Raw genomic sequence first — 23,133 nt, forward strand, 5'->3', positions numbered from 1 at the left:
AGCAATCAATGCAAAGAAATAGAGGAAAACAACAGATTGGGAAAGACTAGAGATCTCTTCAAGAAACTTAGAGATACCAAGGGAACATTTCATGCAAAGATGGGTGCGATAAAGGACAGAAATGGTATGGACCTAACAGAAACAGAAGATATTAAGAAGAGGTGGCAAGAATACACAGAAGAACTGTACAAAAAAGATCTTCACGACTCAGATAATCATGATGATGTGATCACTCACCTAGAGCCAGACATCCTAGAATGTGAAGCCAAGTGGGCCTTAGAAAGCATCACTATGAACAAAGCTAGTGGAGGTGATGGAATTCCAGTTGAGCTATTTCAAATCCTCAAAGATGATGCTGTGAAAGTGCTGCACTCGATATGCTAGCAAATCTGGAAAACTCAGCAGTGGCCACAGGACTGGAAAAAGTCAGTTTTCGTTCCAATCCCAAAGAAAGGCAATGCTAAAGAATGCTCAAACTACCGCACAATTGCACTCATCTCACACGCTAGTAAAGTGATGCTCAAAATTCTCCAAGCCAGGCTTCAGCAATATGTGAACCGTGAACTTCCAGATGTTCAAGCTGGTTTGAGAAAAGGCAGAGGAACCAGAGATCAAATTGCCGACATCCGTTGGATCATCAAAAAAGCAAGAGAATTCCAGAAAAACATCTATTTCTGCTTTATTGACTATGTCAAAACCTTTGACTGTGTGGTTCACAAGAAACTGTGGAAAATTCTGAAAGAGATGGGAGTATCAGACCATCTGATCTGTCTCTTGAGAAACCTGTATGCAGGTCAGGAAGAAACAGTTAGAACTGGACATGGAACAACAGACTGGTTCCAAATAGGAAAAGGAGTACGTCAAGGCTGTATACTGTCACCCTGCTTTTTTAACTGATATGCAGAGTACATCATGAGAAATGCTGGGCTGGAAGAAACACAAGCTGGAATCAAGATTGCCGGGAGAAGTATCAATAACCTCAGATATGCAGATGACACCACCCTTATGGCAGAAAGTGAAGAAGAACTAAAGAGCCTCTTGATGAAAGTGAAAGAGGAGAGTGAAAAAGTTGGCTTAAAGCTCAACGTTCAGAAAACTAAGATCATGACATCTGGTCCCATCACTTCATGGGAAATAGATGGGGAAACAGTGCAAACAGTGTCAGACTTTATTTTTTGGGGCTCCAAAATCACTGCTGATGGTGATTGCAGCCATGAAATTAAAAGACGCTTACTCTTTGGAAGGAAGGTTATGACCAACCTAGATGGCATATTTAAAAGCAGAGACATTACTTTGCCAACAAACGTCCGTCTAGTCAAGGCTATGGTTTTTCCAGTGGTCATGCATGGATGTGAGAGTTGGATGGTGCCGAAGAATTGATGTTTTGAACTGTGGTGTTGGAGAAGACTCTTGAGAGTCCCTTGGACTGTAAGGAGATCCAACCAGTCCATCCTAAAGGAGATCAGTCCTGGGTGTTCCACTGGAAGGACTGATGTTGAAGCTGAAACTCCAATACTTTGGCCACCTCATGCGAAGAGTTGACTCATTGGAAAAGACCCTGATGCTGGGAAGGATTGGGGGCAGGAGGAGAAGGGGATGACAGAGGATGAGATGGTTGGATGGCATTACTGACTCGATGGACATGGGTTTGGGTGAACTCCGGGAGTTGGTGATGGACAGGGAAGCCTGGCGTGCTGCAATTCATGGGGTCGCAAAGAGTCGGACACGACTGAGTGACTGAACTGAACTGATACCTTTCTTTAGTCTTCTATTTTCTAAAATCAAAAGACTAAGTTCCTGGAATTATTTGTCAAATGCCATTATTTCCTGAAACTACCATCGTCTTGATCATCTTTCACTTTATACATTTTAATATTTACTATTCTATATAACCTAGTAGTCCCAATAATATTGCAAGTAAGGTCTGCTTGGAACATAATACTATTTCCCATGAAGAGCTAACTCCATAAAATCATCAGTGCAATCTGACCCTGCTCCAACGTTTTTTGCAGCTACTTGATTACTGCTTGCTCATACTGTATTTGTCATCAAGCAAAATGTCTACAACCCACTCCCAGGTTTATTTCGTTATATATTTGAGGAGAATTATTTTCTTTAAATTTGACTGCAAGTGAAGTCTATGTGCTACTGAAAGATATGACTTTGACCCAGTGTTATCATTGCTGTGTTCTGAATAACTATATAATACTAAGTCCGTTTCTCTGAAAAGTTACCTTGGTTATTTGTCAGTGGTTTTTGTTTTTTCCTTTCCATAGTGGAAATTGGAGGACTGCCACCTACAGTGTACAAGGGTGGCTAAAACACATTTTAATCCTGAAACTAGATTCCAGTGAATTTTAGAAGCTAAAAAGAGAGTCACATTACAAGATTAAGCTCTTTCAGGAATAGAACTGTAGGTTAAAGGAATAGGTTGGTTCTTTTCCTATTAATACCTTTTGCAAAATATTTTCTAGCCCCTTGAGAGATACTAGCTGATATGTCTTACATATACATCTTTGCTTCACAATTTAAAATTTTCTAAATTTGTGAGAATTAAGACTGAATGAACTAAATGATTGAAAGATACTTTATCAAAATGGTATATCACATATTGAGTACAAACACTGCTATGATAAATTTTTATATACATTATACAAAAACCTTCAAGTAGGTTGGTATCATTTATCTCCTTTTACAGGTAAAGCGTAAATCATGTGCTATAATGTCAACCAGCCCAAAGATTTTAGGCAAGTTTCTTAATAGTTCTGAACTTGGACTTGTAGTTTTTCATGTGTGTAAAATGGGAATACTAATAATTATATCATAGGTCCCTGTAGTTATTAAATCAGCTAACACAAGGCTAGGCTTATATATGGTACCTGGTGTATATTTCCAATTATATGCAGGTTTCGTATAGAAGGGACTTCAGTCTTCACATTCTCTCATCATTCATTCTAATTTATTTCATTAAGTTGGTAAAGATAAAACATAATAACCTTGCTATGCTGCTAGCTGCTAAGTCACCTCAGCCGTGTCCGACTCTGTGAGACCCCATAGACAGCAGCCCACCAGGCTTCCCCATCCCTGGGATTCTCCAGGCAAGAACACTGGAGTGGGTTGCCATTTCCTTTTCCAATGCATGAAAGTGAAAAGTGAAAGTGAAGTTGCTCAGTCGTGTCAGACTCTTAGCGACCCCATGGACTGGAGCCTACCAGGCTCCTCCATCCATGGGACTTTCCACGCAAGAGTACTGGAGTGGGGCGCCATTGCCTTCTCCGATAACTAAGTATAAATTACTCTTAGTGTGCTTGAATTCGTGAGCTTTTTCCCCTCATGCTGAGATTTCAAAATGTTAGGTAAATGAGAGTCAGCTTTTTTAAAAAGTCAGCTTTTTTTAAAAAAAAAAGAAAAAAAGAAATCATTCTCTGTGCAAGCTTAGCTTCTTTTCTCAATCATTTTGGATGAACAATCATTTTGATTGTTGAAGAAAGAAAAAGGCATCACACAGATATTTTCCAAGAATAATAAGGTGACAAACATTTCCATCAACTTAGGTAAAGAAAAATTAGACAGTATATATATCACCTGATTTAATTAATGCTACTAAACATATTATGAAAGTGAAAAGTGTTAGTTGCTCAGTCATGTCTGACTCTTTGAGACCCCATGGATTGTAGCCTACTAGGCTCCTCTGTTCATGGAATTCTCCAGGCAAGAATACTGGAGTGGGTAGCCATTCCCTTCTCCAGGGGATCTTCCCGACCCAGGGATCAAACCCTAGTCTCCTGCACTGCAGGTGGATTCTTTACCGTCTGAGCCACCAGGGAAGCCCTATTTTGCTACAATAATACTATTTCTAGGTTTACTGAAATTTAGAAACCATGTTTCTAGTCACATGTAATTTCACACTCGAAACATCTGACATGTTCAACAGAGGCTAGGGGAACTGATAATATACTCTTGGAGAGTAATCTGCTCATCATCAGACCCAAATTAAAAGCATAATAAATGCCCGTTCCTACCAAATATGCAAATATCTCTATAGTTGAAGAATAAAGTTGTTTCTCCTTCTCCATTCAACCATGGCTGAAACAATGATGGTAAGAACAAATTAGGAAGGTATAAAGTCTCCACATTACAGAGTCAAAAGATCTTTTGGCATATTTTAAATACCAAATAATAGATCAAAATCAAGTGCTGATACAAATAGATCAAATCAAGTACTTTCTGTCTTATTTACATTTTAAATATATCATAAAATAAAACAAAATTGATGTAGTGTCACTTAGGTGCTTCAGTTCTTCCTGTAAAACACAAATTACCCACAAAGCTTAGTACGTACCTTCTGGAAAGTATTAAGGTAAAACAATCAAAAAATTCTAAATTCATAAGATTATTTAAAGTGTACTCCTTTAGGCAACTTGAAACTCCTTCCCCTTCCTCTCACTTTCTTCCCCACATACAACGTAAGCTGTTATTAAAGTAAAAAAGTAAGGCAAATAGATCCTCTGGACGAGAAGGAATGGATAGTAGGGTATCAGTGATGATATCTATTAATATATTGTACAAGAATTGGTAAAACTGAGGATTACTGATCAAAGCTTAATGAAAAATCAGTAAGACTAGTAAAAAGTTTACAGTACTCCCGCAAGAGTATAAAATGTATGACATAATATAATAGTCAAATTTCACTTTCATCATCTGTGGATAGAAGCAAGATGGTCTCTTAAAAGCTGCACTGAAATGAGGAGGAAAAACCTGTCCAGAGTTAAACACTAATTTATGCAAAACCCCAGTTTTGATAAGAATCTTGTCAATGTCAAGCAGCAGCTACACTGACCGCAGGACAGGCTGAAAAGCTCTGTGTCAGAGCTGGGACAGAAGTCGCCAATTTATGAAGGCAGTTACAAACCACTGCATTTCAAAAGTGTGAAAGAAAATGGTGCAAATTTCTACAACTTTGCAGTCAACACTACTGGCTTAAAAGATTGCAGTTCTTATACTTTATAAGAAAAAATAGTTTACTTTAAAAGACTTGTGGATTTTTATATTAGGGCTATATTGTAAGATTCTTAAGACAAAAGTTCATTATACTACTAATATTCAAACAGAAAATTTTAACAGAAAACATAAAAGGAATAAAACTAATTTGAAGAAAAAGATGGTACAAGGAAGCAGTCTGAGTTTCCTTTTAAGAGCAATAGTTTGGGACAGATATCCAGCTCCTGATCTGGAAGTTCCGATGAGTAAGTAATTGCTGCTGCAGTCAGTAATTCATCACTTTGAGGATGTAAACAATAAGGGAGGCTGCTAGTTCTAAATTCTTGACGAAAAACGAGAGAAATGGAACCAACAGTTATTAAGAACCTATATGTCAGGCATTTCAATCATTCAATCAATGAACAAAATGTTTATTGAGTAGCTGCTCTGTTCTTTATGACAATCAAAAGATCATGTATCTTGCCCAAGTTATACTGTACTCTAAAATCCATGCTCTTTCCACATATCCCAGTGGACGCAGAGGACGAAAGAGAGATTGTGTTAAACTTTTGAAGGCTTATATAAATAGATCAAAATCAAGTCTCATTCACATTTTAAATACATCATGAAATTAATAAAACAAAATGAATGCACATCGTTTAGTGCTATAGTTCTTACTTTAAAACATAAATTATCCACAATGCTATCTACTCTGAGAACTACCTACTATGAATAACTCAATGAGAGAATGAACTACCTTTTAATGGCTACACTATGGATAAGCAGCTACTATACTTCAAATGAATTAGTGTTAAGTAAAGAACTTAGAATAATGCTGGGTACAACCTAAGTGTTCAGTAAAGTTAGTTCATTAAAGTTAGCTCAATAAACTTAGGGAGAAATATCAATAACCTGAGACATGCAGATGACACCACCCTTATGACAGAAAGCCAAGAGGAACTAAAGAGCCTCTTGATGAAAGTGAAGAGGAGAGTGAAAAAGCTGGCTTAAAACTCAACAGTCAAAAAACGAAGATCATGGTATCCAGTCTCATCACTTGATGGCAAATAGATGGGGAAACAATGGAAACAGTGAGAGACTTTATTTTGGGGGGCTCCAAAATCACTGCAGATGATGACTGCAGCCATGAAATAAAAAGCAGAGACATTACTTTGCTGACAAAGGTGCCTATAGTCAAAGCTGTGGTTTTTCCAGTAGGCATGCATGAATCTAAGATTTGGATTATAAGGAAAGCTGAGTGCTTAAGAATTGATGTTTTTGAACTGCAGTGTTGGAGAAGATTCTTGAGAGTCCGTTGGACTGCAAGGAGATCAAACCAGACAGTCCTAAAGGAAATCAGTCCCGAATATTCGCTGAAGGACTGATGCTAAAGCTGAAGCTTCAATACTTTGCAAAGAACTGACTCATGTAAATCCATGGCTGATTCATGTCAATGTATGGCAAAAACCACTACAATATTGTAAAGTAATTAGCCTCCAACTAAAATAAATAAATTAATAAAAAAAATAAAAATATAAAAGTCAACCACTCCAAAAAAAAAAAAAAAGAAAGAAAAGACCCTGAAGCTAGGAAACATTGAAGGCTGGAGGAGAAGGGGATGACAGAGGATGAGATGGTTGGATGGTATCACCAACTCGATGGACATGAGTCTGAGCAAGCTCCAGGAGTTGGTGATGGACAGGGAAGCCTGGCATCCATGGGGTTGCAAAGAGTCAGACATGACTAAGCAACTGAACTGAAAGTTAGCTCTGATTACTCCTTCACCAGTGTAAAGTTCTATTCTTTATAATGCCATATACAACACAGCTTTTCTTTTACTGGTTTGAGTCAAGCGATTTGACTGTATTATCCTACTGAGTTATAGACAATGAAAACACATAAGCCTAAATGAGCCTTTATGTGGCACTTTACATTTACAAAGTGATCTTACAATTATTGGCATTAATACCAATGTAATACAAAAGTGAGGCTGAGAATCTGATCAATTAGCAACATGTTCATTTTCCTTTCATAGAAAAAAATGAACCCGAGGCAATCTTCTCTACTGAGACAAATCCTACCAGCTTACCAAATACAGTGCATTTGTTCTTCAGTACCCATGGGGGGCTGGTTCAGGATTGCCCCTCCATATAAAAATCTATGAGTGCTCAAGTCCCTTATAAAACCGACACACACCCTTCTGTAGACTTTAAATCATCTCTAGAGTACTTATACTATCTATTACAATATAAATGCTATGTGAATAGTTGCCTGCATGCAGCAAAGGTAAGTTTTGCTTTTAGGAACTTTCTGTAATTTTCTTCAAATATTTTTGATTCACAGTTGGTGAAATCTGTGGATACAGAGGGCTCACTGTAATTATCTTTATAAAATTCATTCAACTTAATGTCCCTCCCCTCCCCCGTTGGTATCCAGAGACATGGATACTCCCCTGAAAATATTACTAATGAGAAGGAAAATATAATAATGCAGTAAAATTCAGCAATACAAACATTTCCATACAAGATTCTTCACATTAACTATTGCATATTTCAAGACATTTCTCCTCAGAGGCTTAGATGAATATAAATAATTTAGTTTTGTATATATAATTGGCAAGTTCCTAAATTTACCTGAGAACTTATGACTATAATACATTTTAAATAAGGGATGTTCATCAATTTCATAATTTGGTTAATCTCATACTATCATTTCTGTTTAATGAGTGCCATCACATTCCATGGCATAAACACAGAGACAGATTACTTCCCCGAACGCTCTTAGGAAAAGTTGAAAATAAGTAGTTGAGGCTGTTTTTTTCAGAAACCTTTATCAATATTTTGGTATAGAAGCAACGAAAAAGGGCTGTTCACTTCAATGGCAGAACAAGAATATTCCATGGCAGCTTAGAAATTAACTCTGATTGTGAGCAGCATATGTTCTTAACTGATTTCATATTTGAATTTTGTTTTATAATTCCATAGCTAGACAACTCTTTGTCACGCAAAAATTATGATGAGCATTTAGCAAATATTTTCTTTATTTAAAACTGGTCATGTTAGGTCTCTCTCTGTAAATAGGTCTGTTAAGAGATAGAAAAGTCAATAGATTAAGTTTTGAGAGATTAAGCAGCAGTTTTAAAACTTTCTATCTTATTTTCTTCTCTCCTTACTTAGATAACCCACTCTAAATGAACGCTTTAGTAACTATCATGGTTTTGTTTTGTTTTTTTTATAAATTTATTTATTTTAGTTGGGGGCTAATTACTTTACAATATTGTAATAGTTTTTGCCATACATTGACATGAATCAGCCATGGGTTTACATGTGTTCCCCTTCCTGGACCCCCCACCCACCTCCCTCCCCATCCCATCCCTCTGGGTCATCCCATTGCCCAGGCCCTGAGCTCTTGTCTCATGCATCGAACATGGAATGATGTTGTTTCACATATGATAATATACCTGTTTCAATGCTATTCTCCGAGAACGTCCCACCCTCACCTTCTCCCTCAGAGTCCATAAAATTGTTCTATGCGTCTGTGTCTCTTATTCTGTCTCGCATATAGGGTTATCGTTACCATCTTTCAAATTCCATACATATGCATTAGTATACTGTATTGTTGTTTTTCTTTCTGGCTTACTTCACTCTGTATAATGGGCTCCAGTTTCATCCATCTCAGTAGAACCGATTCAAATGTATTTTTTTTTAATGGCTGAGTAATATTCCATTGTGTATATGTAACACAGCTTCCTTATCCATTCGTCTGCTGATGGACATCTAGGTTGCTTCCATGTCCTGGCTATTGCAAACAGTGCTGCGATGAACATTGGGGTACATGCGTCTCTTTCAATTCTGGTTTCCTCGGTGTATATGTCCAGCAGTGGGATTGCTGGGTCATATGGCAGTTCTATTCCCAGTTTTTTAAGGAATCTCCACACTGTTCTCCATAGTGGCTGTACTAGTTTGCATTCCCACCAACAGTGTAAGAGGGTTCCCTTTTCTCCACACCCTCTCCAGCATTTATTGCTTGTAGACTTTTGGATAGCAGCCATTCTGACTGGTGTGAAATGATACCTCATTGTGGTTTTGATTTGCATTTCTCTAATAATGAGTGATGTTGAGCATCTTTTCATGTGTTTGTTAGCCATCTGTATGTCTTCTTTGGAGAAATGTCTGTTTAGTTCTTTGGCCCATTTTTTGATTGGGTCGTTTATTTTTCTGGAATTGAGCTGCAGGAGTTGCTTGTATATTTTTGAGATTAATTGTTTGTCTGTTGCTTCGTTTGCTATTATTTTCTCCCATTCTGAAGGCTGTCTTTTTGCTTATAGTTGCCTTTGTTGTGCAAAAGCTTTTAATTTTAATTAGGTCCCATTTGTTTATTTTTGCTTTTATTTCCAATATTCTGGGAGGTGGGTCATGGAGGATCCTGCTGTGATTTATGTCGGAGAGTGTTTTGCCTATGTTTTCCTCTAGGAGTTTTATAGTTTCTGGTCTTACGTTTAGATCTTTAATCCATTTTGAGTTTATTTTTGTGTACGGTGTTAGGAAGTGTTCTAGTTTCATTCTTTTACAAGTGGTTGACCAGTTTTCCCAGCACCACTTGTTAAAGAGATTGTCTTTTCTCCATTGTATATTCTTGCCTCCTTTGTCGAAGACAAGGTGTCCATATGTGCGTGGGTTTATCTCTGGGCTTTCTATTTTGTTCCATTGATCTATATTTCTATCTTTGTGCCAGTACCATACTGTCTTGATGACTGTGGCTTTGTAGTAGAGCCTGAAGTTAGGCAGGTTGATTCCTCCAGTTCCATTCTTCTTCCTCAAGATTGCTTTGGCTATTCGAGGTTTCTTGTATTTCCATACAAATTGTGAGATGATTTGTTCTAGTTCTGTGAAAAATACCATTGGTAGCTTGATAGGGATTGCATTGAATCTATAGATTGCTTTGGGTAGTATACTCATTTTCACTATATTAATTCTTCCGATCCATGAACACGGTATATTTCTCCATCTGTTTGTGTCCTCTTTGATTTCTTTCATCAGTGTTTTATAGTTTTCTATATATAAGTCTTTTGTTTCTTTAGGTAGATATATTCCTAAGTATTTTATTCTTTTTGTTGCAATGGTGAATGGTATTGTTTCCTTAATTTCTCTTTCTGTTTTCTCATTATTGGAGTATAGGAATGCAAGGGATTTCTGTGTGTTAATTTTATATCCTGCAACTTTACTATATTCATTGATTAACTCTAGTAATTTTCTAGTAGAGTCTTTAGGGTTTTCTATGTAGAGGATCATGTCATCTGCAAGCAGTGAGAGTTTTCTATCATGGTTTTTAAAACAATATCTCTCACATGCTTGCACGTGTTCACACCCAAACACACACAGAATCAATGTGTCTTAGAAGGCTCAAATATCTAATTAACATTCTTATCTATGTAATGTATTACTACCTGGCATGAAGATGAAGTCAAGAAGAGCTGAAACTTTAACATTCCTAGGATTATACTAATGTTAATAGCAAGAGCTTAAAATCATCTTGGGGCACTTTGCAATGCTGAATTCTGCTGAGGTTCTAGGGCAATAATATAATCACAATGACTGTACAGAATTTCAAATATCAGATCTCTAATGAGAACCTCTAGTGAAAATCGGCTGAGTGATTAACTTGTTAGTTTCTGCTTAATAAACATGTGAAGTTTTTCTCATTTGTACATCCACTTAACAAACTTTCCTTGCAGCTACTAAGACTAGAAATCGAGAATGAACTGTCACAGAAAACTCCTGCTGTGAAAATAAAAACATTCTTGGTTAGCTTCTCCCATTCTCCTGGGTGGCGTCTAAATCTTTATATCTCTTTCACACAGATATAGAGAACAACTGCATGGATTCCAAGAGGGAAGGGGAGAGTAAGAGGAATTGGGAGATTGGAATTGACATATATACACTATAGATTGTTGTTATTGTTGTTTAGTCGCTTTTGCGACCCCATGGACTATAGCCAACCAGGCTCCTCTGTCCATGGGATTTCCCAGGCAAGAATACTGAAGTAGGTTGCCATTTCCTTTTCCAGGGGATCTTCCCGACCCAGGGATCAGACCCTCATCTCTTGCACTGGCAGGCAGATTCTTAACCACTGAGCCACCAGGGAAGCCTGTATACTATTGATACTATCTATAAAATAGATAACTAATGAGAACTACTGTATAGTACAGGGAACTCGATGTTCTGTGGTTACTTAAACGGAAAGGAAATCCAAAAAGAAGGAGATATATATACATATGTATAGCTGATTCGATTTGCTGTACAGCAGAAACTAACACAATATTGTAAAGCAACTATACTCACATAAAAATTTAAAAAATATATCTTTACATCTCTTTCAAAATTCTTCTATTCCGACCTTCTTACTTTGAATAGCTGACCTGCTTTTACTTGAGAGAGAAGAGTGTATTAGTGAAGAATTATTCACTTTCCCTCCTGGAAACCCAGCTGATGACATCATCCACACCTATATTTACTACCTCCCTCTCCTCTCTTTAGTATTCCTCAACATATCCAAAGTAACCTAAAGTGATCGCACCCCACCTTCTCATCACAGCCTGGACTTTTTTTTAATCCTTATCCCTATTTTACAAATTTTCCTTCTTTCTTTTCTTCACTTTGCCTTTGATATAAACATGTTTGGATTTTTACTGTAAGTTCCTTTACTTCTCATCTTCTATCCTCTTTATCTTCATAACTGAGCTCTTATAAGAAGCTTATACCTCATTTTCTTATTTCCCACTTACTCTCAAGAAACCACAAATTGCCTTGCACATCTAGCATTCCACTGAAAGTGCATTCCAACAGTCATCAGTACCTGCTGACTGCCAAATCCAACAGCACTTTCCAATCCCCACTTCCCTCAGCCTCCCTGGCATTCTTCACTGTGGATTAGGTGCCCGCCCCACCGCCCAACCCCCTCCTCCCAAGCTACTGCTGCTTCTCAATGTCCCTCACACCCCTCAACCGAAGTTGACCCCTGTCCTTGCCTTTTCTCTTTTTACACACTTTCTTTAGGCAGTCTCACCCATACTCTTTACTTTTGCCTAGACTCTGATGACTGCAAAGTCCCCACTTCTTGTCTTAATTATTGCAATAACAAGTTTCCATGCTCTCTGCTTTCACTGAAGTCCATTTTCTACACCACAGGAAATAATCTCTTAAAGAAAAATCACATCATGACACTCCTCTACATAAAATTCTTCACCGGTCCCCATTCTGAGACATAATATTCCAGATACTTACTATAACCCACCTGACTCTTCATCCTTCAACCCTACCTGCCTCTGTACTCAGCCTTACCTACTGACACTTGCTACACCCAGCCTACACTGCCGCTAAAATACCTCACCCTCCCATGTTCTCCTACACTCTTTGCTCTTCTCTCACACTTGATTCCATTTCTTCCCCAAGCTAAGTCCTTCAAAACTTTCAACTTTTACATTAAACTTCGTTCATTCAGATTTAACAAGCATTTATTGAAAGCCTTATGTTTCAGGGATTGTTTGGAATGCTGAAGTACTAGCTGAGACAAAGTCCCTGTTTTCATAGAGATTTCACTTAGGAGTTGGAGGCAGGGGCAGGATATACTGAAAATAAAGCAGGGCAAAGGGGACAGTGGGTCGGTGTGATGGTTCACTGCTGTTTTATAATACAACAGTTGGGGAAGGCCTGGCCTCTTCTATGAGTCAGTTTCTGACTGAGTTAAGTACTTTCCATTTATTTCTGTTCTGTTTACAGTGAACTGATGGTGCTTTACTTGCTGGGCTCCTTTGCTAGGCTGACTCTCTTAGTGCAGACTGCTCATCTATGCATTCCCATTGTTTAACACATAATCATCCTAAGGAAATGTGCTGTGCTGGGCACTGTTCTGGGTGGAGAGATAAAGTCAAATAATAAGTGCTCAAAAAGCTTTCTGAAATAGATTAATACATATTTGGAATTGTAAGTTAATAAAAAATCTCCAATATAAAACTTTTGTTTTACACTTAATATTTTAATAATGTATCAGAAACTAAAAGAGAGACAAAGAGTCAGAGTATCATCATTACATAATTCCAAAATGAAGAATGGTAAGTAAGTACTGGCAGACCTCTGAGGTACTGCAGGTTTGGTTCCAGACCACTGAAATAAAGCAAATATCACAATAAAGAGTCACATAACTTTTGCTTTCCCAGTGAAATTAAAACTTATATTTATACATATTGTAGTCTTTAAACATGCAATAGCATTATGTCTAAAAAAAACAAAGCACATACCTTACTTTGTTGCTAAAATATGCTAACCATCATCTGAGCCTTCAGTGAGTTGAAACCGTTTTGCAATAGCAACATCAAAGATCACAACAAATATAATAATATTAGTAAAGTTTGAATTATTTTGAGAATTATCAAAATGTGACACAGAGACACAAAGTGAGCAATGCTGGTGGAAAAATGGTGCCAGTAGACTTGCTCACCCCTTCATGGGTCACTATCTTGTCAAGGCAAAGGGGTTTGTGTAACTCAATGAAGCTATGAGCTATGCCGTGCAGGCACCCCCAAGACAGATGGGGTAGCGCAAAGTTCAGACAAAAAGGGGTCCACTGGAGGAGGAAATGGCTAACTACTCCAGCATACTAGCCGTGAGAACTCCATGGACTGTATAAAGGCAAAAGATGTGACCCCGAAAGATGAGTCCCCAGGGCAGATGGTGTCCAATGTGCTACTGGGGAAGAGCGGAGGACAACCACTAATAGCTTCAAAAAGAATGAAGCTGGGCCACAGCAGAAACGACGCTCAGCTGTGGATGTGTCTGCTGATGAAAGCAAAATCCGATGATGTAAAGACCAGTATTGCATAGGAACCTGAAATATTAGGTCCATGAATCAAGATAAATTGGATGTGGTCAAGCAGGAGATGGCAAGAGTGAACATCTTAGAAATCAATGAACTTAAATGGACTGGAATGGGTGAATTTAACTCAGATGACCATTATATCTACTACTGTGGGTAAGAATCCCTTAGAAGAAATGGAGTAGCCTTCAGAGTCAACAAGAGTCTGAAATGCAGTACTTGGGTGCAATCTTCAAAATGACAGAATGATTTCGGTTCATTTCCAAGGCAAACCATTCAACATCACAGTAATTCAAGTTTATACCCCAACCACTGATGCCGAAGAAGCTGAGGCTGATCAGTCCTATGAAGGCCTACAAGACCTTCTAGAACTAATACCAAAAAAAAAAAGATGTCTTTTTCATCACAGGGGACTGGAATGCAAAAGTAGGAAGTCAAGAGATACCTGGAGTAACAGGCAAGTTTGGCCTTGGAGTACAAAATGAAGCAGGGCAAAGGCTAACAGAATTCTGCCAAGAGACTGCACTGGTCACAGCAAACACCTTTTTCAACAACACAAGAGACAACTTTACACATGGACATCACCAAATGGTCAAAAGCGAAATCAGATTGATTACATTCTTTATAGCTGAAGATGGAGAAGCTGTATACAGTCAGCAAAAACAAGATCTGGAGCTGACTGTGGCTCAGATCATCAGCTCCTCACAGCTAAATTCAGGGTTAAAGCAAAGAAAGCGGCGAAAACCACTAGGCCAGTCAGGTTTGACTTAAATCAAATCCCCTATGAATATACAGTGGAGGTGATGAATATATTCAAGGGATTAGATGTAGTAAACAGAGTGCCTGAAGAACTATGGACAGAGGTCCATAATATTATACAGGGAAGCAAACAAAATCATCCTAAAGAAAAACAAATGTAAGAAGGGAAAGTGGTTGTCTGAGGAACTTTACAAATAGCAGAGGAAAGAAGAGAAGTGAAAAGCAAGGGAGAAAAGGAAAAGTACATCCAACTAAATGAAGAGTTCCAGAGAACAGCAAGGAGAGACAAGAAGGCCTTCTTCAGGGAACAACAAAAAGAAATAGAGGGAAAAAAAATCAGAAAGGGTAAGACTAGAGATCTCATCAAGAAGATTAGAAATATCAAAGGAACAGTTCATCCAAAGATGGGCAATACAAAGGACAGAAACCATAAAGACTTAACAGAAGCAAAAGAGATCAAGAAGAGATGGAAAGAATACACAGAAGAATTGCACAAGAAAGATCTTAATGACCCGGATAACCACAATGGTGTGGTCCCTCACCTATAGCCAGACATGCTGGAGTGTGAGGTCAAGTGGGCCTTAGAGGGCACTGCTGCCTATGAAGCTAGTGGAGGTGATGGAATTCCAAGAGAGTCATTTAAAATCCTAAAAGATGATTCTATTAAAGTGTTGCGGAGAAGGCAATGGCAACCCACTCCAGTACTCTTGCCTGGAAAATCCCATGGACAGAGGAGCCTGGTAGGCTGCAGTCCATGGGGTCTCGAAGAGTCGGACACGACTGAGCGACTTCACTTTCACTTTTCACTTTCATGCATTGGAGAAGGACATGGCAACCCACTCCAGTATTCTTGCCTGGAGAATCCCAGGGACGGTGGAGCCTGGTGGGCTGCCATCTATGGGGTCGCACAGAGTCAGACACGACTGAAGCAACTTAGCCGGAGCAGCAGCATTAAAGTGTTGCACTCAGTATGTCAGCAAACTTGGAAAAGTCAGCAGTGGCCTCAGGACTGGAAAAGGTCAAGCTCCATCCCAATTTCCAAGAAGGGCAGTACTAAAGAATGTTCAGACCACCGGACAATTGCACTCATCTCCCATACCAGTAAGGTAATGCTCAAAACCCTTCAAGCTAGGCTTTAGCATTACGTGAACAGAGAACAACCCATATGTACAAGCTAGGTTGAGGAAAGGCAGAGGAATCAGAGATCAAATTGCCAACATTTGCTGGATTATAGAGAAAGCAAGGGGATCAAAGACAAACATCTACCTCTGTTTCATTGACTACACTAAAGCCTTTGATTATGTGGATTATAGCAAACTGTGGAAAACTCTTGGATAGATGGGAATACCAGACCATCTTACCTGTCTCCTGAGAAACCTGTATGCAGATCAAGAAGCAAGAGATAGAACCCTGTATGGAACGACTCGTTCAGGATTGAGAAAGGAGTACAACAGGCTGTTTATTGTCACCCTGTTTATTTAACTAATACGCCTAGCACATCATGGGAAATGCTCGGCTGGACGAGTTACAACTTGGAATCAAGATTGCTGGGAGAAATACTGAATCATCCGTGTATCTGAGGTTGCAGATGCCACTCTAGTGGCAGAAAGTGAAGAAGAACTAAAGAACCTCTTGATGAGGGTGAAGGAGGAGAGTGAAAAAGCTGGCTTAAAACTTCAGTATTAAAAAAACTAAGATCATGACATCTGGTCCCATCACTTCCTGGCAAACAGAAGGGGAAAAGGTAGAAGTAGTGACAGACTTCCTCTTCTAAGGCTCTAAAATCACTGTGGATGGTGACTGCAGCCATGAAATCAGACCACTGTTTCTTGGCAGGAAAGCTAAATAATGTTAAAAAGCAAAGACGTCACTTTGCCAACAAAGGTCCATATAGTCAAGGCTATGGTCTTTCAGTAATCATTTACGGATGTGAGAGCTGGACAACAGAGAAGGCAGAGTGCTGAAGAATTGATGCTTTCGAACTGTGGTGTTGGAGAAGACTCTTCAGAGTCCTGAGGAAAAGAAGGTGATCAAGCCAGTCAATCTTAAAAGGAAATCAACCCTGAATCTTCTTTGGAAGGACTGATGCTGAAGCTGAAGCTCCAATACTTCAGCCACCTGATGGGAACAGCTGACTCACTGGAAAAGACCCTGATGCTGGGAAAAATGAAGGGGGAGAAGGGGACGACAGAGGATGAGATGGTTGGATAGCATCACTGATTCACTGGACATGAACTTGGGCAAACTCCAGGAGATGGTGAGGGACAGGGAAGCCTGGCATGCTGAAGTCCCTGGGGTCACAAAGAGTCAGACACAACTTGGCAATAGAACAACAACAGATTTGCTTAACCAGGTTTGTCACAAACCTTCAATTTGTGGAAAAAAAAAAATGTAGTACCTGCAAAGCGTAATAAAGTGAAGTGCAATAAAAGGTATGCCTGTATTGATTAAGTAAACATCTCATAGAAGAAACGTATTTTTCTAAGCATTTGAAAGCACATGGGAGAGACAGAATTCTGAAGGTGTTTAAGTGTTCTGGGAGCAGTGTTATCAAGAGAATTTTGAAATGAATTGGGAAGTAGGCTGTAAGGACAAACTGAATGAAGGTGGTAATTTGTACTAGCTTAGTTGTAGCAGTATTTCATGTATTAATTATAGACAGAAACAAGCTCAAAGATCATGGTAATTTATCATGGAAAACCATAATCATGTTGCTGTTAACCTCAATGAAGGCAAAATTAGAAAGCATTTATGTTTTTATTTATTCTACTCCCATTATTATTTTCAGATCCTTTTTGCAAATTTTAATGATTTTAGACTAAAATTCCCTACTCATGATCAACTTTCTTCATGCTAATTTTACTTTGCTTGCTGTTACTTTTTCAAACAAAAAAACGTACTACAAAATTATGGAAAGGTTATAAAACTGAAAAATAAGTATATACACATATCCAGAGTCTGTACATAATTCTACTACATACACTATCACTACTTTGAGTCTATTTTCAAGTCCTTTAGAAGATTCTAGTTTCTCCTATTATCATATTGCTGCAATGACCATCTCTCAGAAACGCATTTATTCCTTTTCTCTTTTCCTAGCAGAGATTATTACTTTAAAGAGCATAAACATTTTTAAGGCTGGAAAAAATCAGAAAGATTACATCAATTAACACTGCCATCAGCAACGTGTAAGTGTACTCATGTCACTTCATCTTTGCCAGCATGAACACTATCATTTAATTTTTTTCCCCATTAATTCACACATTTAACACTGTACTTAACTGTTTCAATTTGCATTTGATTACTATCAGAATTCAATATTTCTAATTTTTAGTATGAAAGATGACACTGCTACTTCAGCAAGAAACCATGTTAAGCATAAGTCAATGGTTCAAGGCTGTAAAAACAAAATAAATACAGTTTTTAAGACAGTTAATCTAATCACAATAGGGGTAATGGTTATTGTGCTCTATGGTAATTAGGTATTAATGGCAAGCAGTTCACATAAGGGGCTATTATTACTATTATTGACACTAGCCAAATCAAGCATTCTTAGATTATGGGGAAGGTTGGATCAGATTAGAAGCTCTCATGCCCTCTTAAAGATCCCTTGATCTGAAACCAGATGTCACACAGAAGGCAAATTCTCTTTCCTCTTAGCTCCATGCAGCCTCTATCAACTGAGCACCCAGTAAAGATAACAGGTGTTATAAGTTTAGTTTGGCTGAGGGAGGCTAGAGTTTACCGAGAATCAAAGATGATGTGAACTCAAACAGCTAACCAAAGAAATGGCCACTAAATCCCTTGTCTCTTCCCTATGATTACTCTTCAAGTTAGGATCTAGGCGTTCAGTGACGTTTCTGAAGATCTTTGAACTATTTCCATCTCCTCTCCCGTAGAGAAAAAGAGGACAAGAGGCACAATCATACTCTCATGTACTCAATCAACCTTACTAACGGAGAAGCGATCTGGATAACGTGATTTAAGGGACTTCCTTCTGCCAACACTGTCTCCAAACTTCCGTGCACTGGAGATTCTCTGACATTTCTAAGCACATAATTCTGAGATTAAAAAAGAAAGGTGAGAGTGAGAAGGGTGAAAAGGGGAAACATAACCCACACTCTACAGTGAAAATTAATTTAGCCAGTCTGGTTTTATAGTCTTAGAATACTTAACTCTGAAGAATGCAGAGGATAGGAATGAGAGTTCCAATATGGAGAGGACATAGGGAAAAGCAAAAGGAGCTGTCATTCTGGGCTGCTTTAAAAATGCAGAGGCAAGGATACTAGACTACAGAAGAACTGGGAAGAAGGAAGCCAGGTTATGATAATAAAATTTTCAGTTTCTATAGACCTATATCCTCACTGTAACTGTACTAAAACTGAGACCCAGAGACAGTAAACAACTTACCCAAAGTCAGTCACCGGAAGTAAGTGGCAGAGCCGGGACTTGACCCAGGTCTTCTGACTTCTCCTGTGTGTCTCCAGCTCCCCTGGAGCTGAAGCGGGGCAAAAAGGGAGGTGGGAGTAATCTGCCCGAGGCCAGCCCTGCCCTCTCCCCTCCTTTCAAAGGCCACGCTGAGCCGACATTTGCTGAGCCGACATTTGACTCTCGGGGACCCTTCGCATCAAATTCTTTCAGGATAAAGCACACAGAACCTGAAAATGTTTCTCAACCTTGGGTCTAAGAATGGCCATTGGTAGTAAACAATGTCAGAAGTATTTTTGGCTGAAGTTTGCCATTTATGTGAAATTTATTAGAACTTCAAAGCATAGCAATTCTCATTTCAGAAAGCAAAACTTATTTTTATAATTGAGATTGTTTTAAGTTGTTTCGTTCAAAATTTTTTTGTTTAGCAGTTTCAGTCAAATCTTTGAAACTATTATGAAAACTCTTTTGAAAAATGTTTGAGAACCAAGATACCAAATCTACATTTTACCTTCTCTGTGGTCACTTTTTTTCCTACTTTAAATATCTTCCCTCAGTCATTACTTTCATTAAATCAATTCTACTCATTAGAATTAATAGAATATTCAGCCTTTTCATAGCCAATTTTAAGTGTTTTCAATGAATCAATGGGAAAATGTGCATATCTTCTTGAAATATAAATCTTACATTCATTTCTAAATTATATCTAAAATGATTTTATTGTGGCCGTTTATAAGAAATCTTCAATAACAAAATTTAGAGTTCTCAGTCTCAAGTTTTTATATTTTTCTTTAATTTTTCTTAGGGAATTATATATTTTAACTTCTCATCTGGACTGTTTACATTTAAGTTTAAAACGCAGTCAGTGAAAATTTTGTTTTGCTTATTTCCTAAGAATACAAGCATATGATTTAAATGGACTGGGTATGTGACCAATGTTTTATCATTTCTAGATCATTTTGTAATTAGCTCCACTACATCTCAGTCTCTAATAGGCTTTCTATTTATGAGAACAACTATTAGTAAGGCCAAGTTCTTAGTAAGCATTAATACTAATAAGGGCACATAAAAAGATCAGGGATATCTTTATTTGTGACCAAAGCTTTTAGAGCCTTTCTGAACTAATACTCACAAGTTATTGGTCTGTAATTCATTTGAGTACTGATAATCAAATTCAGGAATTTTTTAATAAGATTTATATTACCTGATCACTTTATAAGGAAAAAATACGAGAATACCCTTCTCCACATTATTTTAAGCCTATTAGTAAAGGAACAATACAAATGTTGAAACAAAACAGAATTGTTGATCTTTTAGGAGTCTTCTTCGTCACTTAATGTCTACATGCTCAGTGGAATTAACTTGCTTTGATACTTTCTTTTGATTCAGTAGCCAATTGTCAGCTTAACAAAAAGCTGATTAAGCAGATTTTGCTTTAGCTTACTGGAGAATAACAAATAAACAAATGATGAAAATGCCTTACCACTGGAACATATAAATATCATGCGGGTTATTAGGCAAAAATTATATAAAAAGAAAACCCAGCAATATTATAAAAGCTACAATGTGAGTCTTTATAAATGATAATTTTAAAAAGTCTTTAACTTATTAGCACATGAAAGTTTCTAGAATTAGAATTAAGTTAAAATAAAATTAAAAGGCCAGTGAGTTGTGTATAATGACACATAAAAAAGGATCTCAATTTTATCATTATGTAATAAAACACTACTACTAAAAGCATATGTGCTTAGAAGGGATATAAAATTTCAGAAATATATTTTGTCCTCTATTCATAGTAAGGTTGAAGAGAAATTGCCTTTTATTCTATCTGTAATATAAAAATATACTATTATGTTATTAAGAAGTCTGGAACATCCAAAACAATGTTTCTTAAGATAAGTCTTCAATCTATTTTATATGGAAAATCTGAAAACTAGAAAGAAGAGCTATGATGTTTTTCAAAGTACCTCTTGTAGACTTTATATAACAGATTTTATACAGGAAAAAAGGGGGGGGGGTCCATGACCAAATAAGTTTGTGAAGCAATAGACACTACATATGTCTCTCTCTTGGAAATTTAAAAGACATTCTATAATCAAAAATACACTTAATTTTTTAACCCAGCATTTTCCAAATTTATTTAACCAGGAAGCAGAAGTAATCCTGAGCTAGAGGGACTAGGCATGAAGACGTATGTACAAAAATACAATAACTTTTTAATCCTTATGATGATCTCAGCTGCTCAACTAGAACACCATCATTATGTTCACTTCTAACAAACTATATTTTTTTAAGGCAAATTCTCACTATTGCAGTACTTTCTGTCCCTTCCGAATGGGGCTCTTAGCCAATGATAGGCCACTACTAAGGGAGTTATTTCAAGCCAACATATAAAACTCTTGCCAGCAGTTTCCAAATTTAATGGAACTGGAAGCTATAACACCAGAGAGCTTTTCACAAGGCAGATGAACTCCACTCCTTTCCTAGAGGTGTGATAGTGAAGCCTACTGCACATGATTCCAAAATAAATAGTACAGGTCCAGTAAAGTTCAGGAAATTAGGATCAGTAGGAAGGGTGACCAAATGCATCAAGAGATACCACCCACTAAAGGTAAAGGAAAATAAAGTTTAAAAAACAAAGTCAAAAATACAGTGATGTTTAAGAAATAGAATGAAAACACACAGAGATAACTAATAAATGAGGTGAAAAAAGCAAGAGTATAAAAGAACACAAATGACTATGTAAGGTTAAGAAAAGAAAATGGACAACTGATAACTCATTATGGTGTGCAATCAAACATGTATCCTAAGTTCCTATAGCCCATCACCAATCAAGGACCACAACTACTGATTTTAGAACTGACAAGATACACCGCAGGAGCTCCATTTGAAAGGGAATAAATTCTGTATTGCAATGAGCAACATATTTTTTGCCTTTTAGGTACAGGTGGAAGAATCAAAAACAGAACTGTGCAGTTTTTTTTTTTTTAATTCAATAACGATGCCTCTTCAGATTTATAAAAATCTTTAAAATATACTGACATGAGTGCCAAGTCAAGGCACATGCCCAATATAAAAATAACATATTTAGGAATAATAAATAAACCAAAACAAAAATATTCCTCAAATTCATTTATTTTACTACTTTATTATCAGTGTATTAGTAAATCTTCTGCATATATACGTTAAGGAATGGTAAAATTGAGTGCAGTTTGAAATTACAGTTTTAAAAGTCCTGATAAATAAAGTAAATGAAACAGTTAACATTTACACTTGAAAGAGAACAAATCTTGGGCCGACCGAATCAAAAATGTCAAAGGAAAAGATAAGTTCATCTGACAATCCTAGCCCTCTTAGGCTGTAGATTACTTCCATGAATCCACCTTAAGATTACTTTGAAGAAAAATCAAAATTACACATTATTTAGCATAAACCTAAAGCACCTTAAATTTACTTCTCCATTGACCAGTGCCATACTTCCATACTTTGTTGCTATTAATAAAGGGGAGACTTAGAAGATAAAAGATCAACATATCTACTGATTCTATTCATGTATACCAAAAAATGCTGTAGATTTTTCAATTATGCTAACTTGATTCTTAATATTTAAATAATATAAGGTTTAAACTTTTTTATGAATTAAAATTAAAGTTAGAAACAAAAAAGCACATCTTAGGTAACCCCCTACCATGTTATTTTGTTATTTTTACCTTCAGTAAAAAGGAACATGAAACAATTACATGATGTACTTTCACTGTTTAATAAAGGAAAATTCAGATCACCTGGAAACTTTTTAAAGATGCTTTTATATAGCATCTTTAATCTTTTGAGTAGATTATATTAAATTATCAGATAGCAAAATTCAAGTGGTACTTTAGTACATGTTCTTCAAATAGCATACTATTTTCTGAGTAGTAATAAAATGGTGAAATAAAGTATCTCTTCAATAATGTAGCCCAGTCAAAACTAGATTCTGAAGATTTTCATTATAATCTCTTACGTTTCATAATAATCTCAAATTCACAAACTGAATTTGGGATTCAGGAGATAGACATCAATGTATATCTAAGTCAATATATCATATATATGATATAT

The 23,133-nt window shown here is 37.2% G+C and overlaps 1 protein-coding gene across 5 annotated transcripts in view; it reads right to left on the reverse strand.

Moving 5' to 3' along the window:
* TDRD3 (tudor domain containing 3) overlaps nt 1-23,133 on the reverse strand; it is a 197,371-nt gene that overhangs the window by 17,789 nt on the left and 156,449 nt on the right. The gene's annotated exons all lie outside the window — the stretch shown is intronic.

Source organism: Giraffa tippelskirchi, chromosome 12 (assembly GCF_054371585.1).
Source record: "Giraffa tippelskirchi isolate mGirTip1 chromosome 12, T2T-mGirTip1v1.2.pri, whole genome shotgun sequence".
NCBI lineage: Eukaryota > Metazoa > Chordata > Mammalia > Artiodactyla > Giraffidae > Giraffa > Giraffa tippelskirchi.